Source organism: Alosa sapidissima, chromosome 12 (assembly GCF_018492685.1).
Source record: "Alosa sapidissima isolate fAloSap1 chromosome 12, fAloSap1.pri, whole genome shotgun sequence".
Lineage (NCBI taxonomy): Eukaryota > Metazoa > Chordata > Actinopteri > Clupeiformes > Clupeidae > Alosa > Alosa sapidissima.
Window position 1 is genome coordinate 3,421,470 of NC_055968.1, and position 21,385 is coordinate 3,442,854.

At 43.4% G+C, this 21,385-nt stretch overlaps 1 protein-coding gene across 5 annotated transcripts in view; it reads left to right on the forward strand.

Moving 5' to 3' along the window:
• The window catches only part of rabgap1l (RAB GTPase activating protein 1-like), an 89,191-nt gene that overhangs the window by 38,637 nt on the left and 29,169 nt on the right, over positions 1-21,385 (forward strand). The gene's annotated exons all lie outside the window — the stretch shown is intronic.

The following is a 21,385-nucleotide window of genomic DNA, read 5'->3' on the forward strand; positions in this document are numbered from 1 at the left end:
AGGCTCTGAGAGCTGAGTGGCCTGTATATCTACCCCAGCCCTACAGGCTAAGAGGTTATGCATCATGGTCCTCAGTCTCTCACACACACACACACACACACACACACACACACACACACACACACACACATGCACTCACAGCGGGATCTGTTCTGTGTGGCTGGATTTTAAAAAGGTTAATAATATCCTCAGAAGGCATATGAAATGTGTTCTTTCAGAGAGAAATGAAACAAAGTGACCTTTCTGAAATCTAATGAGGCCCATCAACTGGTCACCATGATCACGGGAGGTTGCGAACCCTGATTATGCATACATAATACATGAACTCTCCCGGCCAACCTTGGATGTCATGAACTCTTTCCTTAAAGATAGCGTCTTAGTAGATCTTCTGCCCTTCTTTACCACTCTTTTGTTGCGGCCAAACTTCATTAATATGAAGACCTGCAGTTATTGGCAGTAAATCAGGTGAGCTCATGTATGAACAAAGGCAGGAGATTCTCTGGGTCATTCACTTGAGCAAGTTGTCCTGTCATTGATGTATTTATCTAGCCTGACAAGCCAGACTCACGTTAAAATGTAGGGTCTGGGCACTCAACGTTGGCAGTGCTCAGTCCGAGGGGCGGGATAATCGGTTGTCTTTCAAATTCCCTCTGCACGCAATAGGACAGCGCTATGAGTCCCATGCGTTTTCCCACCAGCGGAGTTGGCTAGTTCAAACTTTTGCCAACTTAAAAAAAAGCTTAACTCGTGTCACACTGTTCGCCAACAGCAACATCCATACATGCAGACTACATGACATCAATAGCTTGCCATCACATTAATTAGAAATGTTACCTTGTATCATAGCTTGTGAGTGGCTATCATACTAGCAAACCCATTTACCTTTTTAATATTAAACTTAATATGTTATCAGGCAAGGAATCAGTAAACAATCTTTGATATCAGAAAAGATAGTGGTCTTTATTATTTATGAAATGTTTTGTAAATGTTTCCTTTCACGGATATTCTCAGTGTTTTTCCATACTACCATATTGGCTCGAATATAAGACAAGTTTTTTTTTCTCAAAATGTGTCGGAAAAAGTGGGGTCGTCTTATAATGTAAGAAAAACGTAATGACGGAATGCCCATTACCAGAGCAGCCATACATCTGAAGGCTATTAAGATCGCTAAAGAGCTAAACACACCCACCGACTTCAAAACTAGCCTTAATGATGCGTCGCAATGGACTGTCATTGGGTCACAGAAGTCTTGCCCAGCGCTTGTCCTTAGACTTCGAGGAAAGCGGTAGCCTATGTGATCAACTTAAGGACAACTCACTCACACCACTTGGATCAGATGGACAATGCTGATCAAACGCCAGTGTTTTTTGACATGACAACACCTGCCAGTGTTGAAACTGCTTGTTTCAAGACTGTACAGTTACAGTAGATGTGTATGGTTAATGCAGTTATTGAAGGAGGCTATGTTTCATTACTTTTGTAATTGGTAGCCTATACCACAGTTTATCTTTTGCACTTTTATGGCATTATAAAAAAAAAAAAAAGTCATTCATTAACATAAAACACATAAAACTGTTTCTATTTTATTTTTTATTTTTTCTAAAAAGTCAGTCCTGAAAAGGTGGTCGTCTTTTATTCAGGGTCGTCTTATATTCGGGCCAATACGGTAGTTCCTATGACTTGCAGGAGGGGGGGGGAATACTACTAAAAAAAACTTTCTTCCAATTGCGCAATCATAAATTGAACCACTGATGGACTCAGAAGTGGGTAGTTTTCTGTAGCACCGCAACAAATTGGCACTTCCGCATAAAAGCCATCAGAACTGTCAGTGGGAAAGTGGCTAACACTCAGCTGTAGATGCCACCAACGTGCAGATGAATGCTGCGTTAGACCAACCAATTCAAGTTAATGTTAAAGCATCGGTCTTCCAGCCTTATAGGCTCAAACAAATATAGAAATCAGAGAGATGGGAGAGTGCTCTGGCTGTGGAACATGATGACCTAACAGGAAGGACAGTCGGTGGGTAGTTGGAAAATAGCAGGTCCACCTTATAGACCAGACTGGGGATTGTTTATGTTTGTTTTTAGCTGGGGCCTCCCAGGGTGTCTTCCTCAGTATTTGCAGCTCATGTCATGTGTAAAAACTTTGACTGACTGCACCAAAAAAGAATCTCTGCAAAACCTGTCAATCACATATCATTCTGGTGTTTTGGTTCCTGATGCTGGAGTTGAAGGTTTTCTTCTTCTCTCCTTGCCTCCCTCTTCTTCTTTATATCCCTCTTGCTGACAGGCTTTCTGGGGTATTTTCAGAATGTATAAAAAGTAGAAAGGAGCACATTTCTCCCTTGGGCTGGCAGGGTGTCTGATAGTCCACAGAGTTTTCTGCCTACTGCACTATTGGGTTGTGTTTTGCAGGCAGGCAGTCTGTAATAAAGCCTTCAAATCTCAGTCAAAGGAAGTGAAGTAGACACACACACAGACACACACACACACACAAAAAAAACGTATACATGCATACACACACACACACACATGCATACACACAAATAAGTATTTTTTAAATATGGGGGCAAAATATGATGCAAAATTGAGAAGGGGGAAAAAAGCATGCTGTGACAAATTACATTCCTCAGAATGTATGACCGTGTTGACTGTATTCCTCCAATGTATGACTGTGTTGACATGTCATGGCTGTTACACCGGATGTTTTAAATGTTAAGAAATGATAAAAACCTGATATGGATAAGGTGAAATGTGGCATGTAGTTCTTAAGTGTAACAGCTGCCCTTTATATTGCCTTATTACCTAATGCAGAAACCTTATAAAATACATATGGAATATAGTTTTGCTCATAGGAGATTTTTGAATGTTGCTTTTCATGTCTCTTTTTAATCATTCTTAAAACACTTAAATGAATGATGTTTATTACTTATGACTGACTCTCATCTGTGAGTCCACTAATTTAGTTATAGTGAGAAGTCATTTGATGATGATCACAGATTTGATGTAATGACTAAATTTGATATAATGCTTAAATAAAATTGAGAGGGATAATTGTGTTAAATATGTTCTATTATTAATTAATTATTAATTTCATAACATTTACAGTAAAACTCATGTTAATTATTTAATCCAATTACAGTTGGAGGAAACATTTTGTCCCATGTCTGAAGAATGACTGAAATGCTTGTTTTATCAGAGACACATGGCTAAACAGTAAAAACAAGTTGAGGTGAAACTGGAATGGCTTTTTTGTTCTCTCTTTCCATTCAGGCTATTTTTAGCATAGTGTCAGAAATAAAGGCTGCTAAACGTTAGTACCTCCTTGAATGGTTTCTCTTGGTGACAGGTTTGTTTCTCAGTTACCTGCATTTGTTGGCCGTCAGCCATTTAAACAAAATCACAGATTTCTAGTTTATTCAACACCGCTAATTTTACACATTTAGGGTCATACATGTATATGATACCTGATACTCTTCTCACTGTCGATGGGTAGCAGTGTTTTTTTGTGATGACCCCCCCCCAAAGAAAGAAACTTAGGACCAGGATTAGTCATACTGTACATTGTGTGGGCTGTTTGAATAGGAAATTCTATGTCTCCCCCCACCGTCCTCTCTCATTGTCTCCTGGCTCTGTGCTGTTAGATATTTGTACTTCCTGCCAGTCCGTCATCCATATTCATGAGTGCAGCCGAGTGGAGCTTACAGTTCGGGCCTGCTGAATATGGATGAAAATCTTCTCAGTGCTGCACCCGTGTCATCAGCTCCGTTCAATATTAATCTGTGCAGCTACACAGCCCCTCAATAACTCTGCTGTCTTCCCCCACACCCTGACCACTGCCTCCGCTTTCCAGAATAGGATATGTAGGAACACCTGCCCCCTCTCTGACTTCTGGTCTTATAAGAGGCCAGCGCTACACACACACACACACACACACACACACATGGAGGAGCGTTTTTGTGCTAGAAATCATGCTCTGTCTCTTCACTGCCAAGGGTGTACATTATCAGACCACCTACACTCATTTGACATGTTCAGGGGATGGAATCCCATAGTAGTAGAGGTCCTGGGTAAGATTTGTATGCACTTTATTTAGTGGAGAATATCTCTGTTATAGACTAATATGACCCCATTGAACAACGTGGGATGTGTGCCAAAATCTGTACCCGGGACGAATGACAGATGACACTATTATCACACTACAGGTGAATGGGACTTTTTTCCCCTTTATAGATATCCCCATACATTTCTACCAGATTGATCTTCATATTAAGAGAAATACTTTTTGTATTACACTTTGCCTAAAAAATAAAATAATGCAAATGAAGCAATATCTCATTAAATATGCGTACCCTTGAAGCTACTTTCTGAGGTGATCACAATGTTCACAGTGACTATAATTATAAGGTCTTAGAAGAGTGTAAGCATTCTGATTTGATATAAAGAAAATGGCTAAAAAACAGTCAACCTATTACATACAACTAAAAACTTGTTGATGAAGTTACAATGTCTTCATGTCATGAAGTTATTCCTCACAAAGAACAGATAAGTTGGTACATACCAATTACTCATATTTGAAACCTTATTTTACAAAACAACTTATGGATCTACAGTACAGAGAGAACAACTTATGGATCTACAGTACATCACTGACACTGTCATCAGGTGACACAGATGTCTTTGTGTACATAACAATTGTTCTGGCTCATCCGCAACTCAGGAGTGAAAAGATCAATATTACCACTTCATGATATCTGCATAACGCTGGGAGACAAGCTCACACAGTGGCTCCCAGCACTACATGTGCTGACTGGGTGCGATACAAGCAGCAAAATATCAACCAAACTTGCAGCTCTGAACACTGTCCACAACTCTCTTCTGATTCTCAATGTCAACTGTCCACAGCTAACAGAGTGCAACACAAATGGCAGAAATATTCTTGGTCAAATGTCTCAAACCATCAACGGACATGGAGAAATTTGATGACCTGCACATTGCTGCGTTCGATAGTAATGCCCTTAAGATGGACTTTGAGAGGGCCGCTTGCACCTCAACTAATGTAAGAAAACATATACAAAGAGCCTATTCAACAGCAGCTTTGGGTCCAAACACCATTTACAGTGCAGACACAACCTTGATCTTAAATGCAGATGCTTATGGTTTTGTAAGAAAGGGCAGTTTATTAGTCCCTGAGATTGTAATCGCAAAACCTGAAGGTTTACCAGATCCCTGCTCGTGTGGCAAGTGTGCACACAAGAATGGGTGTCCCTGTCGGGTAGCTGGTATCCGTTGTTGCAAGTACTGCAAATGCAAGGGAGGCTGTAGTTGTGAAAATCCTATCACTGAATGAGGTCTCATCATCATCCCCATACCTGGACTCTGTTGTGAAAGTTTTACCTTGCAACACAGGGAATAAACCTGTTGTTTTGTATTTTTCACTTTAATGTTGCAATGATGATATAAACTTAGTTAAACTTAACCGGAGGGTTGCCGGTTCAAACCCTGAGCGCCTCTGTTGTTGCAGGCAGCTCACTGTTGATTGATAAATACGACGGAAACTTGGGTCTGACAGCGCTCGCAATCTGCGGTGTGTCCATGGCACTGATAACGCTACGTTCGCAAATGTACGTACATCTGACCCTGTGTGTGCATGAGATGCTTTATTTCCATCTACTCAAATGTGTCTGTCAAGTTAATAAATTGTCATTATAACAGGATGTCACCTGCAACGTGGATCCATTTTTCAAAATTGTGCCTGACTGTCTGCTGCTCTTATGTTGTATTATAACAGCAACACATCATTACCTCTGTGTGGCTTCTGTCCACTATGCAGTCGTGTCTTAAGACATTAGCTCAGTAATCCTTAGGACCGTACAGTATGCGCCACAACTTTTTATATGTGCGTGTACCTGCCACGAGTTGAGTACTTTTAGTAACCAAGGTTAATAATTTAACACATGCAAGCTCAGGTAATACCTGAGGTTCAGCTGCACAGTGCTGTGCGATGAGCTGCAAGTAGAGGCAAGAGTTCTACTGTGCATGCAGCTCTCCTCACCGGCTCTGTCTGTCACGCTGGGCGCTTGCTTGGGGAGAGCAGATGTATTGCCTGCGGTCTGTTGATGCTGACACTGGCAGACAGCTGTCCATTCTCTGCCCACTCTCTGCCACAAGGCTGGTCACTTGCCTGATCCAAGACGTTGCCATCTGCCGGTTATTGCATGCTACCACGCAGGAGTGCTGAAAGTGCAGGGAAACTTGTCACACACAGGTGTGCAGCTTGAAAGCGCTGCGCTGAACTGTCCACATTCTTAGCTTTGTATCTTAACCGGGTATTTGTTGATTTAGATAATTTAGATTGTGATATTATGATGTGCTGTTGTATTGTGTTGTGTTGTATTGTGCCACTTTTTGGCCGTACTGTCACTGCACTGCTGTGCCAGACTTAGTGTTGGTATGGTGGAGAAAAAACACTGTTCCTCATTCTTATCAGAGTGTCAGGGCCAGCTATACCCTGTGATGGATCTGGCCTACATCACACACCTGGATCACAGAAAATTGCCCCCTTTTTTAATGTGATGGCAATTGCTTGATGAAATCTGTTGGCTGCTTCGGGAGTTTTCTGTATTAACTTACAGTACTTTAGGTTAAGATTAAATTTAATTTAAGAAGGTGTCGTAAATAGAGTCAACCAAGACACTGCGGACATTCCCTAGGCATTTTTTCCATAGCATCACAGGAATTTATTTTTTAGAGGCAAAGCTTTTAAGGTTAGTCCTTTGCCACCCCTGTTTCCTTTTAAAATCCCTTGATGCCTCCACAACACCACTTTATCCATCACCTCTATGGTCCTTCTTTTATCCCTCTTTTCTGTACTCCCTCCATCCCTCTCTCTCTTGACATATTTTCCTCTTCTCTTGCTCAACTCCATCTCCCCGTTGTAACATCTTTATGCCTTTCACTCGCACTTGTGTTTGACCCTCTTTTAGTCTTCTTGCCTTCTGCTCCATCCTTCTCTGCCCTGATTTTTTTTTCTCGGTTTCCTTTATGTTTGTGTTTTTCTCTCTTCCCTCTTCCACTCCATTTTCTCTTTCTATCTCTATCTTTGTCCCATTCACCTCTTCTCTGTAAGTACACAGGTGAGTTTGTGAGTGGCCCATGTGCATGTTTGGCTGTGAGTTCTTCTATAGGGCCCTCATTCTGAGTTAAATAGCATTAGAATTGAGTCAGGGCCCCAGGGCCTGCTGGCTGATATTTCCTGAACTTTCCGTGAGGACGGCAGACTGCACACATGAGAACATGATCTTCCCTTGTGCCGCTGGCTGCAGCAAGGGCCACTGCCATGCCATTTACCCACCATGAATACCAATGTTATGACCGTAGGCGTGTGGGGACATGCCTGTTTGCCCCCTTTGAGAGTCTGAGTGAGATCAGTGGAGGAGAATGTGTGAAGTTTATCCACTGGAGTGAAGACCCGGCTTGTGTGGCCAGCTGACATTTGCTTCCTTGGTCAGCTGTCATTTGCTTCCTTGAGATGCTATTGATCCAAAAAGACACAACAACATCATTTAAGGGGATGTGAAAAGTGTTTGTTATCAAGTAAAGAAGCATCCAACTCTGAGCTCATCTTGTTTGTTTGGGTCACTGTTTTCACACTGTCTGCTATTTCATTTTAGAAACCAGTCCTGACATGGACCCTGACGACTCTTCACGCTAACTGCCTGACTGACTGCCTGACTTTTTCTGAAAGTGTGGCTATTATGCAACGCATTGCAACAGCTCTCTGTGAGATGCCCATATGGTTTCTGCATTTTGGCATGGAAAGCACAATATAGATATTTGACTTCTATATGGAGTAATGTGTGGGTGACTCTAGTAATGAGAGTATTGTATGTTTTAATGCATTGGTAGTATTTAGTAGGAGGAGAAGAGAAAGGTCAAGCCTGACTAAAGAAACGTCAATCTGTCATCATAATAAGTGTCATGTTGACAGTTTCACTTGGTGTCGTGCTGTTTTGGCTTGGTGACCAATTCCTAGAGTTGAAGTCAAATCCAATTTTCAAATCCTCACTCACGTGGGCTATACCAACTAGAAGAGAAGTCATGAACTGTTCACATGTCTCTGCCTTTGAATACTTGCATATGACAGAGCATGTACGGGGAAACTGATTGGTGCTCCCTCTTCACATCGTCATGGAAACAAAGAGGATGATCTGTAACGGTGATGTTCCATATTTGATCATTGGTAATTCATTAGGCACACATAGCTTGCTAGCTTCCACTGCCAGCTACGCCTCCAGTTTACATTCTCTACAACTGCCTCTCCATCATCAAATTTTCTCTTTTCTTCTGTCTATCTTTCTTACCATTTCATCCTTCTGTTCTCCTTTCTCTCCTTCTTTGCCCCTCTCATTTGTTTCCCTCTCACTGTCTCTCTCTCTCTCTCTCTCTCTCTCTCTCTCTCTCTCTCTCTCTCTCTCTCTCTCTCTTTCTTTATCTTTGTCTAAAAGCCAGTTCTGCAATCCCTCAGCAGCCACGTCATCTGAGTCTCTCTCCATTGTTTTCTCTGAAAAACACAGCTGAGGGATCATGTGTCTCAGTGCTAAAAATAGAATGGAGATGGAATAACCAACTAATGCAATTAGTGCCTGAACAAGCAGGTTGCAAAACACACCACGCTCATGCATACACAAAGAATCATACGCATGCGCTCTAGCTCTCTCTCTCTCTCTCTCTCTCTCTCTCTCTCTCTCTCTCTCTTACACACATGCACACGCAAACAGAAACACACATGTACACACATACACACACACACAAAGGCTTAGGGGAAAGGAATGGCAGTGCTCTTTCTGTCTCTGACAGAATTGGCTTTGAGTTTTGCACGGTTTAATCAGTGAACAAGTGGCAGTTCTGGCAGTGTGCTGTGGCGTCTCCTCTCTGGGGGCCCTGTGGCTGAGTGCGCTTGTAACCACCCCCCCCAACCCCCCACCCCCCCAAAAAAAACTCCAGGCTTCAGACTCACAAAACACCCCCCCACCGCTTTCCAAAATAAAGCACACAAGCTGTTGTGTGGTCACCACTGCTGCTCATTTTCTTCTTTGATCCGGAATCGTTTGGGAGCAATGAACACTTTAGGGTCTCACGCGAGATTATGGCATGTGGTTTCACAGACATTTCACAGACGCTCATACATGGCTCAACACATGTTATAATGTATGTGTTGCATCTTGTATGCTAATATAATCTAATACTAGTCCTTTTTAGAGCAGTTGTAGGGAAAAGGCCACAACAACAAAAACACTTGTAATTATAGACTCGCTCCTGTGATTTTGCAATGTCGTGTACCATGTTCGCATCCCAGGATGCATTTTCTGTTTGTACCTGAGATATTAATGATAACTCAACAGGCAGTCTCAGTGGGGTGGAACTGGTGGAATACTAGGAGACACACACACACACACACACCCTCCCTGAGAAAAGACAATGCCCCCTGCCAGGCCTGGCCTAGAATCTTCACTACCCCTTTTGCTGGGGATCAAGCAATATCCTTTATACATGACTGCTTATTGTGTGAATGTGGAAATTTGTGTTATTTGTGAGTGCAATGTTTGGTAACACGTGTGTGTTATGTATGTGGGTGTGGGTGTTTGTGAGGGAGTGTGTGTATGCACAGAAGTCTTGGTGGCAATATTTAACTTATTATTTTTTTAATATTTATTAAGTATTTGTGTGTAACTGAAGTGCAGTGAATGTACTAAGATGGAGTGTGGGATGGATGTTTAAGGCTCCTGCATGTTGGTATATGAAACTGTGCTTGTATCTGAGCGCCGTGCCAACACCTCTTTGGGGGCACATGTTCTTTGACAACCTTTTGTTGCACGCTCAGTGGACTGAGCATGGAACACACTCTTGAGCTGAGTATTCTAATTGTGTCACTGCTAATGGAGACTGCTTGAATAAATAGGTATTCCATCAATTTGAAGGACTCTACGAACATCGTCTAGCTCCAGCCAAAATTAAAGGAGTGTCATCATTCGTTCAGATGTATTTCCATATTGTGATGGCTGAACGATGGGTGAACAAGCAGCTTTTATGTAGGCACTTACCGTATTTCTGCGTGTGTGTTTTTTGCCCTTGTATATGAGTGAATTTGTCTGAGTGTGAGTACCATTTAAAAGATTGCACTTGTGTTCATTTATCTATGTTTCTGTCTATGACATTGACTGAAAGGGGATGAGACAGTGGAGAGATATGTGTGTAGGAACAAACACACACAGATTGAGTGATGTCATGCCATCACCTGTGTCTGAGTTTTTCCACCACAGCCCCAAACTAAAAGAGGTGTTGTAACTATGGCAACCTAGAGCTGCACGGCAGGAAAACTGGGTGGAGGAAAGGTTTCATTGGAGTTTTGTTTGAAGTATAAAAATAGTGTTCAATTAATATAAGCCTCACTCCAGCTCTGTTTACTGAATATCCTGCTCCACACTCGCCTCGGTCCCCCATGTCACTGTTCATTTTCAGATTTTCAGCTACTGCGGCTTTTCTTATCCCTCTCCTTCAGGTGTGACCGTGTTTACAAGAACTTCTCTGTTTGTCCGGAAGGGCAGGGTAGGGGCGGGGGGTCTCAACTTCCTAGCAGAAAGAGAGACTGAGCCTCACTGCCACCCGCACCCCACAGCCTCCACCCGCTCACGTGGTTGCTGATGAGACTTGTTGAGAGCCGCTCAGGGTGGATGGGAAGCTCTGCTGCGGCAACCGGGTCAGAGAGGAAAGCTGTCACCACGGTGAGCTGTCAGCTAGCTCTGAGTGCAGGGGTGGGTGGGGGGATGGGAGGGGGATTGCTGCAGCGATGTGACACCATGGGACCCCCCACCCCCACCCACCCACCCACCCAACCAGCCAGCCCCAGTGGAAGCACTGTGCATTGTCACCTTCCTCCTCCGCAGCGTCAATTAGACAAGAGAGAGAGAGAGAGAGAGAGAGAGAGAGACATGTTGCGGCAAAAATTCACATAGAGCTGGATAACAGTCAAGGAGGATAAGGTTAGACAAACAGTGATGGAGAGGGAGTGGAACAAAGGATAAGTGGACAGGGGAGAGAGATTGGTTGAGAGTGGGAGAACAGAAAGTGACTGTGAAGAGAGAATTACAGAGAGAACAAAAACTGTATTCAGCCGCAGCTTTCTGACAATTCCAGTTGTAAAAGAACTCTCATCAAAGTCAAAGAAAAAAGTAAACCGCTGATCAGTGGACATATTACCTCTGCCCTACCATATATCTCCGTGATCTTTACTATGGCTGTTTTTGCTTAGTGGGAAGGTTGTGGCTTTGGCAGCTGTCAAATGAAAGTTGGTTTTATTATGTGAGCAAATGAGTTTGCCACTGGTTGGACCGCTGTCCAAACCTCTGGGGAGCCCACAAAAAGACTGTGTCAACAGACCAGAGCTGTCCCAGCCTCAGAGATTTTAATTATCACATTGACCTCATCTGGATACCAACGCTGTACATTATCATCGTCAGGGCCTGGGGGGAGACACGCTGTGGACGGAGGCAACTTCGGAGAATGTGATTGAATGTGAAATGCTGTGTGTCCATTTTTGGGAACTTGTCCTTGGACAGATGCATAGCCTGTTGTTTAGACACATTTCATGACTAGTTTTAATGAACAGAGAAATTCAGCTTGAAGGTTTTTTTTTTAACTGTTATAGAGAGCTGTTACATTACAGGTGACCAGTATGTTGTTATGGGCCGTAGTTCAATCAACAATAACTAAATCATCCATGAAACATCATTGTTTCCATGTAAAATACACCTACAAACAGTAGGAGAGCCCTGTGTGTGTGTGTGTGTGTGTGTGTGTGTTGTTTGATTTGGTGCACATTTTCTCCCGGTGATGCCCTTTTAATAAGGTAGCGGCGGGGCGATCACACACGGTGCAAGCATGCATAATGCATGATGCAGATTAATCTGTCCTGGCAAAGCCTGGCCATCTTTATTTCCCTCTTACTCTCCCCCTCTCTCTCGCTTTCAATCTCTGCTGCTCTTTCTCACCTGCTCTTGTTTCTGTCGCTCCTTTGTGTGCTAAAGCTTTGTGATGAGGCTAATGCAGCTGTTTGTCCATTTCAATTAGGCCTCCTTTTGAAGCCCCCGATTTCTCCCGTGGGAGGAATGGAGGTGGTAATATCTCTTCTGTCCGTCAGCCGCAGCTCCCCTCCTGGACGCTCTGCAGCTCTTTATACCTGTCTCTCCGCTCTGCACAATGGGCCCCAGCGCACTGGCCATTTTTTGGGAGGACTGGCCACTATTACAAAGACAAAATATGAAGACTTTGGTTCCAAAACGCATCTCCATGAAAACATGATATTTAATTCTGTATTTCAGGTAATATCAATCAAATTGCGGTTGTGTTGTTTTGATTGATTAAAGATAAATGTACTGTAGTAACAATAACTGAATTACAGTTCCACTAAAATTACTTGTAGAACAAAATGTTAAAACATTATTTATGAAAATTCATTAAAATGGAGGATAGCATTTTGGAGCCAAACTCTTCATATGAAGTCAAGCCCGATGTGGTGCGTTGTGGTTTGGAAGCTCGGTGTTGATCTGAGCACAGACACAGAGCTGTGCCTGAAGAGGAGGACTTCTGTGGATCATGTGATTGATTAGTTCAGGATTTGTTCAGAGCTGACTTCACGTTTCACGTTGTTGTTACTACTTTGATTCTACAACATTGATTGGAAAGGAAATTATTATATTGCTTTTCCAGTAAAAGGGGGTTTGTGTGTCCTATGTAGCAAACAAAACAGAAACACATCTGTTACAACAGCTTGTGTGAACATTCATACAGTGTGTGAATAGTTCATTTTGTTTTCACATCATTTGAAAGTTCACTATAGTGTAGGAAAGGATGCTATACATTTGACTTGTACATATTTATGTCAACATACACCAAGAGGAAAACACAAGCAAGCATGAAAATGGAGTACTGTACGTAAAGTAAAAAAGAAAGCAGTTGTGTGGTCATACTTTACACTGCTTTAGCAAAGCATGTCTGGCTTCCTCTGAGCTCCGCAGTGGTCCCTCACGTCTGGTCCGATTTGGGTCAGGCAGGACCAGACGGACCCCCTGTGAGGCTGTCATGCTCTGTAACAGGCTGTGGAGTACCCTTCTGGCCTGGAACCCACTCGGACACACCACTGGGGGTCACCACCCACCAGCTGGCGCTACACGCAAAAGTCTGCTCACGCCATCGGCTCGTAAGCGGGAGCCCCTGAAAGGACCCGGGTGAGGAAGACGGCTTGCGTAGGGGCTGGGAGATGCTGCAAAACCGATTACTTTAGCTGCAGTGAAAAGTGATATGTCATGACCCGTAATGTCTGAGGGAGGCAGTTTCATGTCCACAAAAGCATTCTCACTGAAAAGTAGTGAACACATTTTTCACCTGCTGTCATCAGTGTTTCTTCCATTTGCTTTTTTGTATACTAAATGCCAGGGTGGCGGCCAGGTGAAGCAAGACTCAATTATATTGCTTTTCCAGTAAAAGGGGGTTTGTGTGTCGTGTGTGTGTGTCCTCTGGTCTGTCTGTACTGGGCAGCTGTGGGAAGGGATGAGTAGACATGGCACGTGTGTGCATTTCCAGTAAGCCTGCGGGGTAGTATGCATGTACGAATGTGTACATAACCATATGCAAAGGGCCCAGCGGGCGCCAGGGTCCTGCTGCTCTGGGCTCTGACTGAACTCTGCAGGAGGCTTCGAGGTGAGGCAGCCTCAGATCAATGGGCCTGAAGGTCAGCCGCTTTATCTTCCCCTGGAGAGGAGGGAGGAGGCGGAGGGGAGGGAGGCACGGAGAATCGGGGGGGGGGGGGGGGGGGGTCATTTCACAAGCTGGAGAGGGATGTTGTTTGCCCACAAGGGCTGGATCAGTGGCTGGGTGAGAAGGAGAGACTCTGCTGAAGGAGGAGGAGGAGGAGGAGGATGAAGACAACAATGCAATGGGCCACAGTAATTACAGCACTGAAATTACACCAGGACAGACACTGGTGCTGGATCGCATGGCATCGACCCACTCCCCCCCCCCCCCCCCCCCCCCATCACCACCCCACCCTCCAACCCTCAGGAGTCTCACCGCTCCCTGCCTCCCTGCCCGCCCGCCCGCCCGCCCGCCCGCCCAGGGCAAGGAGAGGAGCACAGATGTTTGTAGCCAAATCACCAGCCAGAGCCCCACCTCGCCTCCTTTATTTATGAATAGCATTCATCAGCAGCCTGGGGTTTACGAGGCTAGTGTAGACATGATGGGTCGATTCTGGCACATGCAGAGATGGAGGGAGAAAAGAGAGGAGAAGAGAGATGGAAAAGTGAGTGAGAATGAAGGAGAAAAATGGAAGGAATGTGAAGCATGGAGCCTCCTATTCTTAATCAGCCCCTGACCGTTTGTGTATACCATCTGGGATGGTTGTTGTTCTTCCCTCTGCAGTAATTCTTTCTGAAAATCTTCATTTGAATTAGCAGAGGCCCTCGTGTGTTGTGAGCCCTACCATTATATTGTCATTTAGGTAGTTCCCCTTTATTCTTTCCTGTTATTAGTCATTCTAGCGCTCCTCCCTGTGAACACATCCAGTAGACCAGGCCTCTCTTCTGCTCTCACTCTTTGTCTGTCTCTACCACCATCTTGCTCTGTCTGTTCTTGCTTTTCATGCTCTGCTTTTCTGTCACTCACCTCAGAGTCTCAGATCTGCCCATCCATCTCAATAGTAGCCATCATGCAGGACTTCTGACACGTCCTTTCCAAACATCCTCTGACTGATCCTCCCTCTCCAGATCCCGGCCTGCTGTCCCAGATGAAAGCATGTGATTGTAAAGATAATGATTTGTGACTTGATTGAGTTAAATGGTACGTTCCCTCACATTCCCCCATGCCAAGCTTGGCACAGTTTCTAGCTCTGCCCTGTGTGTATAGATATGGGTGTTCACTGCTCTCTGCAGCCCTTGATGAGATGAAAACACCTCTCTTCACTCTTCATCCAGCAGGAACATCTGTGGCAAAGTCTTTTGAACAAACTGGGTCACCGTAGCCACAGTAGTCTGGTGCATCTAAAAAGTCGCCGGGCTCCGTAGCTACCCACTGCGCAGGGCATAATAGAACAGAAAAACCCCAGTAAAAGAAGCAGGCAGCTGGGCACCTCTCTCTAGGAAGCCTGGGAACAGCGTGCCAGTCTTCAAGAGCAAGCATCACGCAACATGCAGCATTCACATAGTCTGAGAGAGAAGCAGGGGAGAAATAATCACACCCTAAAGAAAAGCCAGAATGATCACTGACAATAGGAAAGGAGGACAGGCTTGTGAAATACTCTGACATACTGGCTGTCTTGGCTTGTAGGCTTGATGCAGTAAATGCTTGGTGTGTCATGTGTGTGTATAGTAATTCTTAAATAGACCATAATTTAGTGTTAGGCAGTTACATTGTGTAAATGTTGCATCAGATGTAGCATTTCTAGAAACAACTCAAATCAGACATGCTCTGGCAGTGTTTAGTCCTCATTTCTTTTTGTAGATGTAGATATATTTCATCTGCCCATTTTTCACCTTAACTGAGCTGGCTAAGTTCATACAAAGGAATTTTTTTTTTTTTCCTCTCTTAGTCTACTTCAACCTTCACCCTCCACCTCTCTCTCTCTCTCTCTCTCTCTCTCTCTCACTCTCACTCTCTCACCACACCGGCCCTGAGAGTCTATTTATACATCTCTGTTTCCTAATTTTCCAAGGGGCAACAGAAGCCTAAGGGGTGGATGATGATGCTTATCCTGCCATCTGCCCCTACTCCCAGCTCTTGGATTGGGTCAAGAGAGGGAGACGTATCCCTCCCACCCAACCTGAGTCCCTCCATCACACCCTCTAACGAGCTTGCTCTCTGGGCGCGCACACACTGAGGGATACTTGTTCGCCTTTAATTGCTATGGATCTGCCAGACCAAAGACGGCCACTCCAGAACAGTGTGTTAGCTGGACATCAAATGATCGCAAGGCTGAGGCTTGATTTTTAAGAAGCCTGCAGTCATTAAAAGAGAGCCCTGTATGTAAGTGTGTGTGTGTGTGTGTGTGTGTGTGTGTGTGTGTGTGTGTGTGTGTGTGTGTGTGTGTGTGTGTGTGTGTGTGTGGCTTTGTCTTTGCAAGTGTGAGAGGGTGCCTGTCTATTTTCCATGAAATATAGTTAACTGCAGGCGACTCTTTCAATCGCTCCTGTTAAAAGAAACAAAAAGAGCCACTCTGTTCCAGTGACATAAATGGAACTAAAGGCAGCTGTTTCCCATCACAGTGGTGTCAAATCCCAGAAAGTGGTGACGGCTACCACTTCACACAGAGCATTTGTACTGTTTTGACCTCAGCCATTTTAAAGACGGTGACAAGCTAATTAAAAGTAATATTGATCAAAACCAGGTGTTTTTACTGCCAAAAAGCATTAAGAGGATCTGGGGCCGTATTCACAAAGCCTTTTATCTTACCACTAGGAGTACTCCTAAATCGCACTAAAAGATTTTAGCTAGGAGTTTTCTCTTAAAAGTTATTCACAAAGCCTTTCAGACCTACTCTTAATAAGGGAAAATGACAATTCCTATACTAAGAGTGAGTCTTCGTTGCTATGGATGACGTCATTACTCATGCACGAGCTTGACTGAAGTGACCACCTTGATTGGCTGATGATTGTAACGCGGGAATGATTCCAAACACCTCCCTTACGATGATGAGTGACAGGTGACAGGTCTGAGAATGCGTGCGCTACACAAGTAGTGCGAAGGACGGAAGATGATGAATAACTGAATAAAAAGGCCTAGCCTAAATGAATAAAGAGTAAGGCAAAACAAATAGCCTAGTAGCCTAATGAAACGTAGGCCTACGGATTGATGCAGTATCGTTGAAACATTATTAAATAAATCTGTCACCATAGGCTATGCCTACGTTTGCAAAGAGGAGACCATTTTAATTTGATTCACAATGAAACGTTACATTTAATTTACATGTTAACAATGAGTGGTTTTGGTTGTTGTTGGTGGCGTTATTGGATCCCTTTTATGAATGCAAAATTGTTCCCTCGCGATTGGAAGCTTCTGTTGCCGCATAGGCGACGCATTTCAAAACATCGCAACGTGAAATGCCACAAAAAGCTGTTTGTGAATAGGTCTTAGTGAGTTAGGAGTCCTCTCGACTTCTTTTAAGCTGTCCCAGACTTAGGTGCTACTTTTAGGTCTAAAATGCTTCGTGAATTACTTTTAGTGAAAAAAATTAGGAGTCCTAAAGTTAGGAGTGACACGCCCTTTTTTAGGAGTTGCTCCTAAATTCGCCACTTAGGAGCTACTTTTAGCCTTGAAATTCTTTGTGAATACGGCCCCTGGTGTTTTAAAGCATGGTTAAGGACTCTCTTATCCCCACCTGAGCAGTAGTTCTGTCTCAGCAGCCGGAGATGATTGGAGGCAAATTGATGTGCAGGTGACCAGGGAGGCCAATTCTCCTCTCCCGAGTGGTGTTAGTTGAGTAATGATGCTTTTAATTTGTAATGACACACGCTGTTAATTTAATCAAATTGTTTACAACTCACCCTGTCAAAGGGATATTTCCAGACCCTTCCTGATGTTGCTATGGCTCCTCTTTGGTGTGAATTGAGAGGGCAGGATATTTGGATTGCACAGAAGTTTAATGCGTTTGGGCCTTTCGTTTACACGTAAATGGAGTTTTAGGTCCCTCAAAACATATATTTTTTAATGCGCACTCCGAAGTGAAGATTTCCTAAAATGCTGATTCTGTGGATCCGTGTAAACAGATTAAAACACAGTTTTTTTTTAAACGATAACGTGTTTGATTGTATGTGTGTGCAGTGGTTGCCTGAAAATGTTGCACAGAGTGTACACACAGAGTCCAATGCGATTATTTTTTCATATTACGCATTATATTCGTGCTTAAGTCATAGAGGTTCACACAGTGACTGTCTTGACTTCTGAGTGAATTATGGAGTTGTTTATAGTTAAATGTAGCCAAGAAAGTAAACTATAACTATAAGAGACAGGGAGAGCTCATAAAATCATCGAGATTTAAAGCTTTATTTATTTATTAGCCTTTGTTCATTCATGGGGTGCATTTTGGCTTGAGAGGTGCTGGGGAAATTAAGGCAATATAGTCATCCTTCCCATTGCCTATGCTACTTGTGCTATATTATGATATAGCCTAGGTCAGTGCAGTCAAACCACGGAACACAATTGGTCGGACCCATCATTGCAACCATCCACCCCATTACACAACACACACGCACGCACACACGCACAACTACCCTTTGCTCCCGCATATTAGACTCGTGTTCTGCAATTTAGGTGGACTGCTGTTTAAAATGTTACATGCCAACATGCCCACATGCCACAAAACTGCCATAGCAAAAAATCTAGACATGTGTAAACAAGCTTTTAATTTGTGCATACTGATAACAGACACTTATTAGCACAGACACTTTTGATCTCAGTGCAGCTCTGATGCCGGTCTGTCAAAAGGTCATCAGCTACTTCTCTGTCTCAGTTGTCTACACCTCTCCAAAGCCATGACCTGCCCATCCTTGGCATCACTGTAACCGGCCACTGCTGCTTCTCTGATTGAGTTGTGGCTTTGTAGCATGAGCCTGCTGCCTTTTGCAGTGGGATAATATAAAAACATTAACAGATCCCAGCTGGGTTAAGAAATCCTTTTAACCTTCCAACACCGGGAAACTAAACCCAATGGCTGCAAGGAGAACTATTTTAACAGTGTGAGGCCGCTCCGCTTTACTCATGTGCTATCAGAAACAGAGCTGCCAGAGGCACGGGAGGACGTGTATGAATTTCTGGTCCCTAAACACAATCTCCCCTCAGCAGCTGTGGCACAGGGGGAGGGGGCACCTTTGGTGGGGTGGCAGATTGCTCTGAAGGGCAGGCAAAGCCATGTGGGTCGCTGGGAGATGTTTGAAGTCTGCAGCAAGACAGGAATGAAAAGCCAGGCCGATTGGATTAGTCCTTCGATGCTAGTGTCAGATAGCGCCATTAGCCGCTGACTGATGTTTTGTTGCCAGCTGATTGACTGTTCTCTGACCGTAGTGAAAGTGCTTGCGTACCTGGGGTGACATTAATGCTCTTAGGCTTTTCAACGATTTGTAATTTGGTTTCTGTATTATTATAGTAGTGTATAGATCACTGTGTAAAAGTAATTTTTGCATGTATATGTTTTGTAGACTTATTCAATGCCGTATTGTTTAGTGTAACATTGGTTTGGAAGTGCTTTTAAAGTAACAAAAAAGTAAAAAAAGTTTTTTTTAAATAACTCACTTCTATGCTACATTGACTTAAAATATGGAGAGTGGGGTCTTTGACATTGCCAATGACCCCCAGAATTACTGGTATATGCACTGTGCATTGTTTTATGATTGTATAATAACATCAACATGAAATTGGTATCAGACGATAAAACCTTAAGAAGTTGCCGAGCTACCACAGGTTACTCTATACAACCACAGGTGGCAGTGTGGTGACTATATAAAACATATTGATGTTAATGGGGCATTTTGCCCATGTTCAGGGTGGAAAATAAAAAAGAAAGATTTGCATAAGACAAGTCAAATTGGTGTTTTCAAAAAGAAGGGATCATGGAGAATAAAGAAAAACATATTTAAAAAATCTTTGTATATTCCCACAAGGTGTTTGGGTGCTCTGAAAATTATAACCAAAATGATTTTTCAGACTTGTGAGGTCTGCTGTTCAGACCCTGAAGGGATTTGTTTTCTGTTCATTGCTTTTAGTGAGAGTGTTTCTACTTATCTCAGTAAGGAAAATAAATCAAGAGCCTATGTTGAGTACAAATATGTCTTCTGAAGGCTTAAACAGAGACCAGCCAAAAACTCCAATAAAATTTGTATCAACTTTGAGGGACAGCTATGACCATGCAGGATTATCCAGACCAAGCGTGACGATTTTGCTACATACTATTCCTATTTATGTACCAGCATGCAAAATTTGAGCCTCCTACATGGTTTAGTTCTTGCGCTGTGGGCTTGTGAACTTTGACAAAAAAAAGAGGCCGAACAAAATCGACACCCCCCTCCCCCTGTAAAACTGGCTGTATCTTGGAAAGTATTGATCTTACATAAGAGTAATTTTACAGTGTGTCTCCTGGGTAACATAGGTACACCTGGTAATTTTTTCAGAATTTTTTGAGACCTAAGTGCGTGGGCCCTGGTTGAACTGACGTGGAATGACCCACATCCTCCACAATGTCCATACAAACATTTTCAACAAGTAATGTCAACTATTTAACTAGTTACACTGATGAGGCAAAGTTCGCTAGTGAGTAAGCTAATCAATTTTAATGTTCTTATTAACAGGGAGGGGAGCATCTAGATGGTCTATGCCGCGTAGCCGAGTAAAACATGCCCACTTCGGTCAATAATTCCTCTCCCCTTCGATTCCCATCCAGCATGTAAACGCAGTAGTCCAGTCCAGTCATCTAGCCGAGCTATAACTACAGCTCAACTAAACTGTCTGTGTAAATGTACTGTGTGTAAAACACAGCGTTTACTTTAGACTCCATCTAAGTGGACTGTTCTTATTCCTCTAGTGGACTGTCCATATTCCTCTAGTGGACTATCCATATTCCTCTAGTGGACTGTCCTTATTCCTCTAGTGGACTGTCCTTATTCCTCTAGTGGACTATCCTTATTCCTCTAGTCTCTGGGCTCATTCCAGCTGCAGATGTTTGCAGAGGGATGTTGGAAGAAGTGACTGTTGGCTGTTCTCTATGTCTATAACACTTCATAAATAAAAAATACTGGATGTTTTCTTGTTTTATCACTAATGCACTATTTCTCTTCCCCTCTTCTTCCTGTTGTGTTTAGCCATCTTATTTCCATCCTTTTTTCTCTGTCCTGCGTCATCCCTTTCTTCTCTCTACCAGCTCAGTTGTGAGTGCTCAGGCCTGTTTTATCTGCTCCTCACACTTGTCCTCCCAGAACTCTGTGCTGACGGTCTTCCTTCAGGAAGCATTTGCAGCAGATTAGACACACAAGCTTCTTGCCTGAATTGCATACAGGCATTCAGAAGTCCGGCTTTGAAAAGAGGAATGAGGGGGGCTGACTGAGGGTATGGTTATGGTCTAAAGCCATGCTAGTATTACTACCCACAAGCTCTGGTTCATTAGTGTTTCATTCAAACCAATTTGTAGGCAGTGTTTTAAAAGTGGTGTCATGAAATTGATATCTCTGCATTGTTTTACATGTCTCTTGCTGAAGTGACATGGTACAGTATGAGGTTTGGTAAACAGTCTTGCAACTTAGGTCCGGTGAGCTGCCGACATCAGTGTCAGAAAATGTCACAAATTGCTTTAC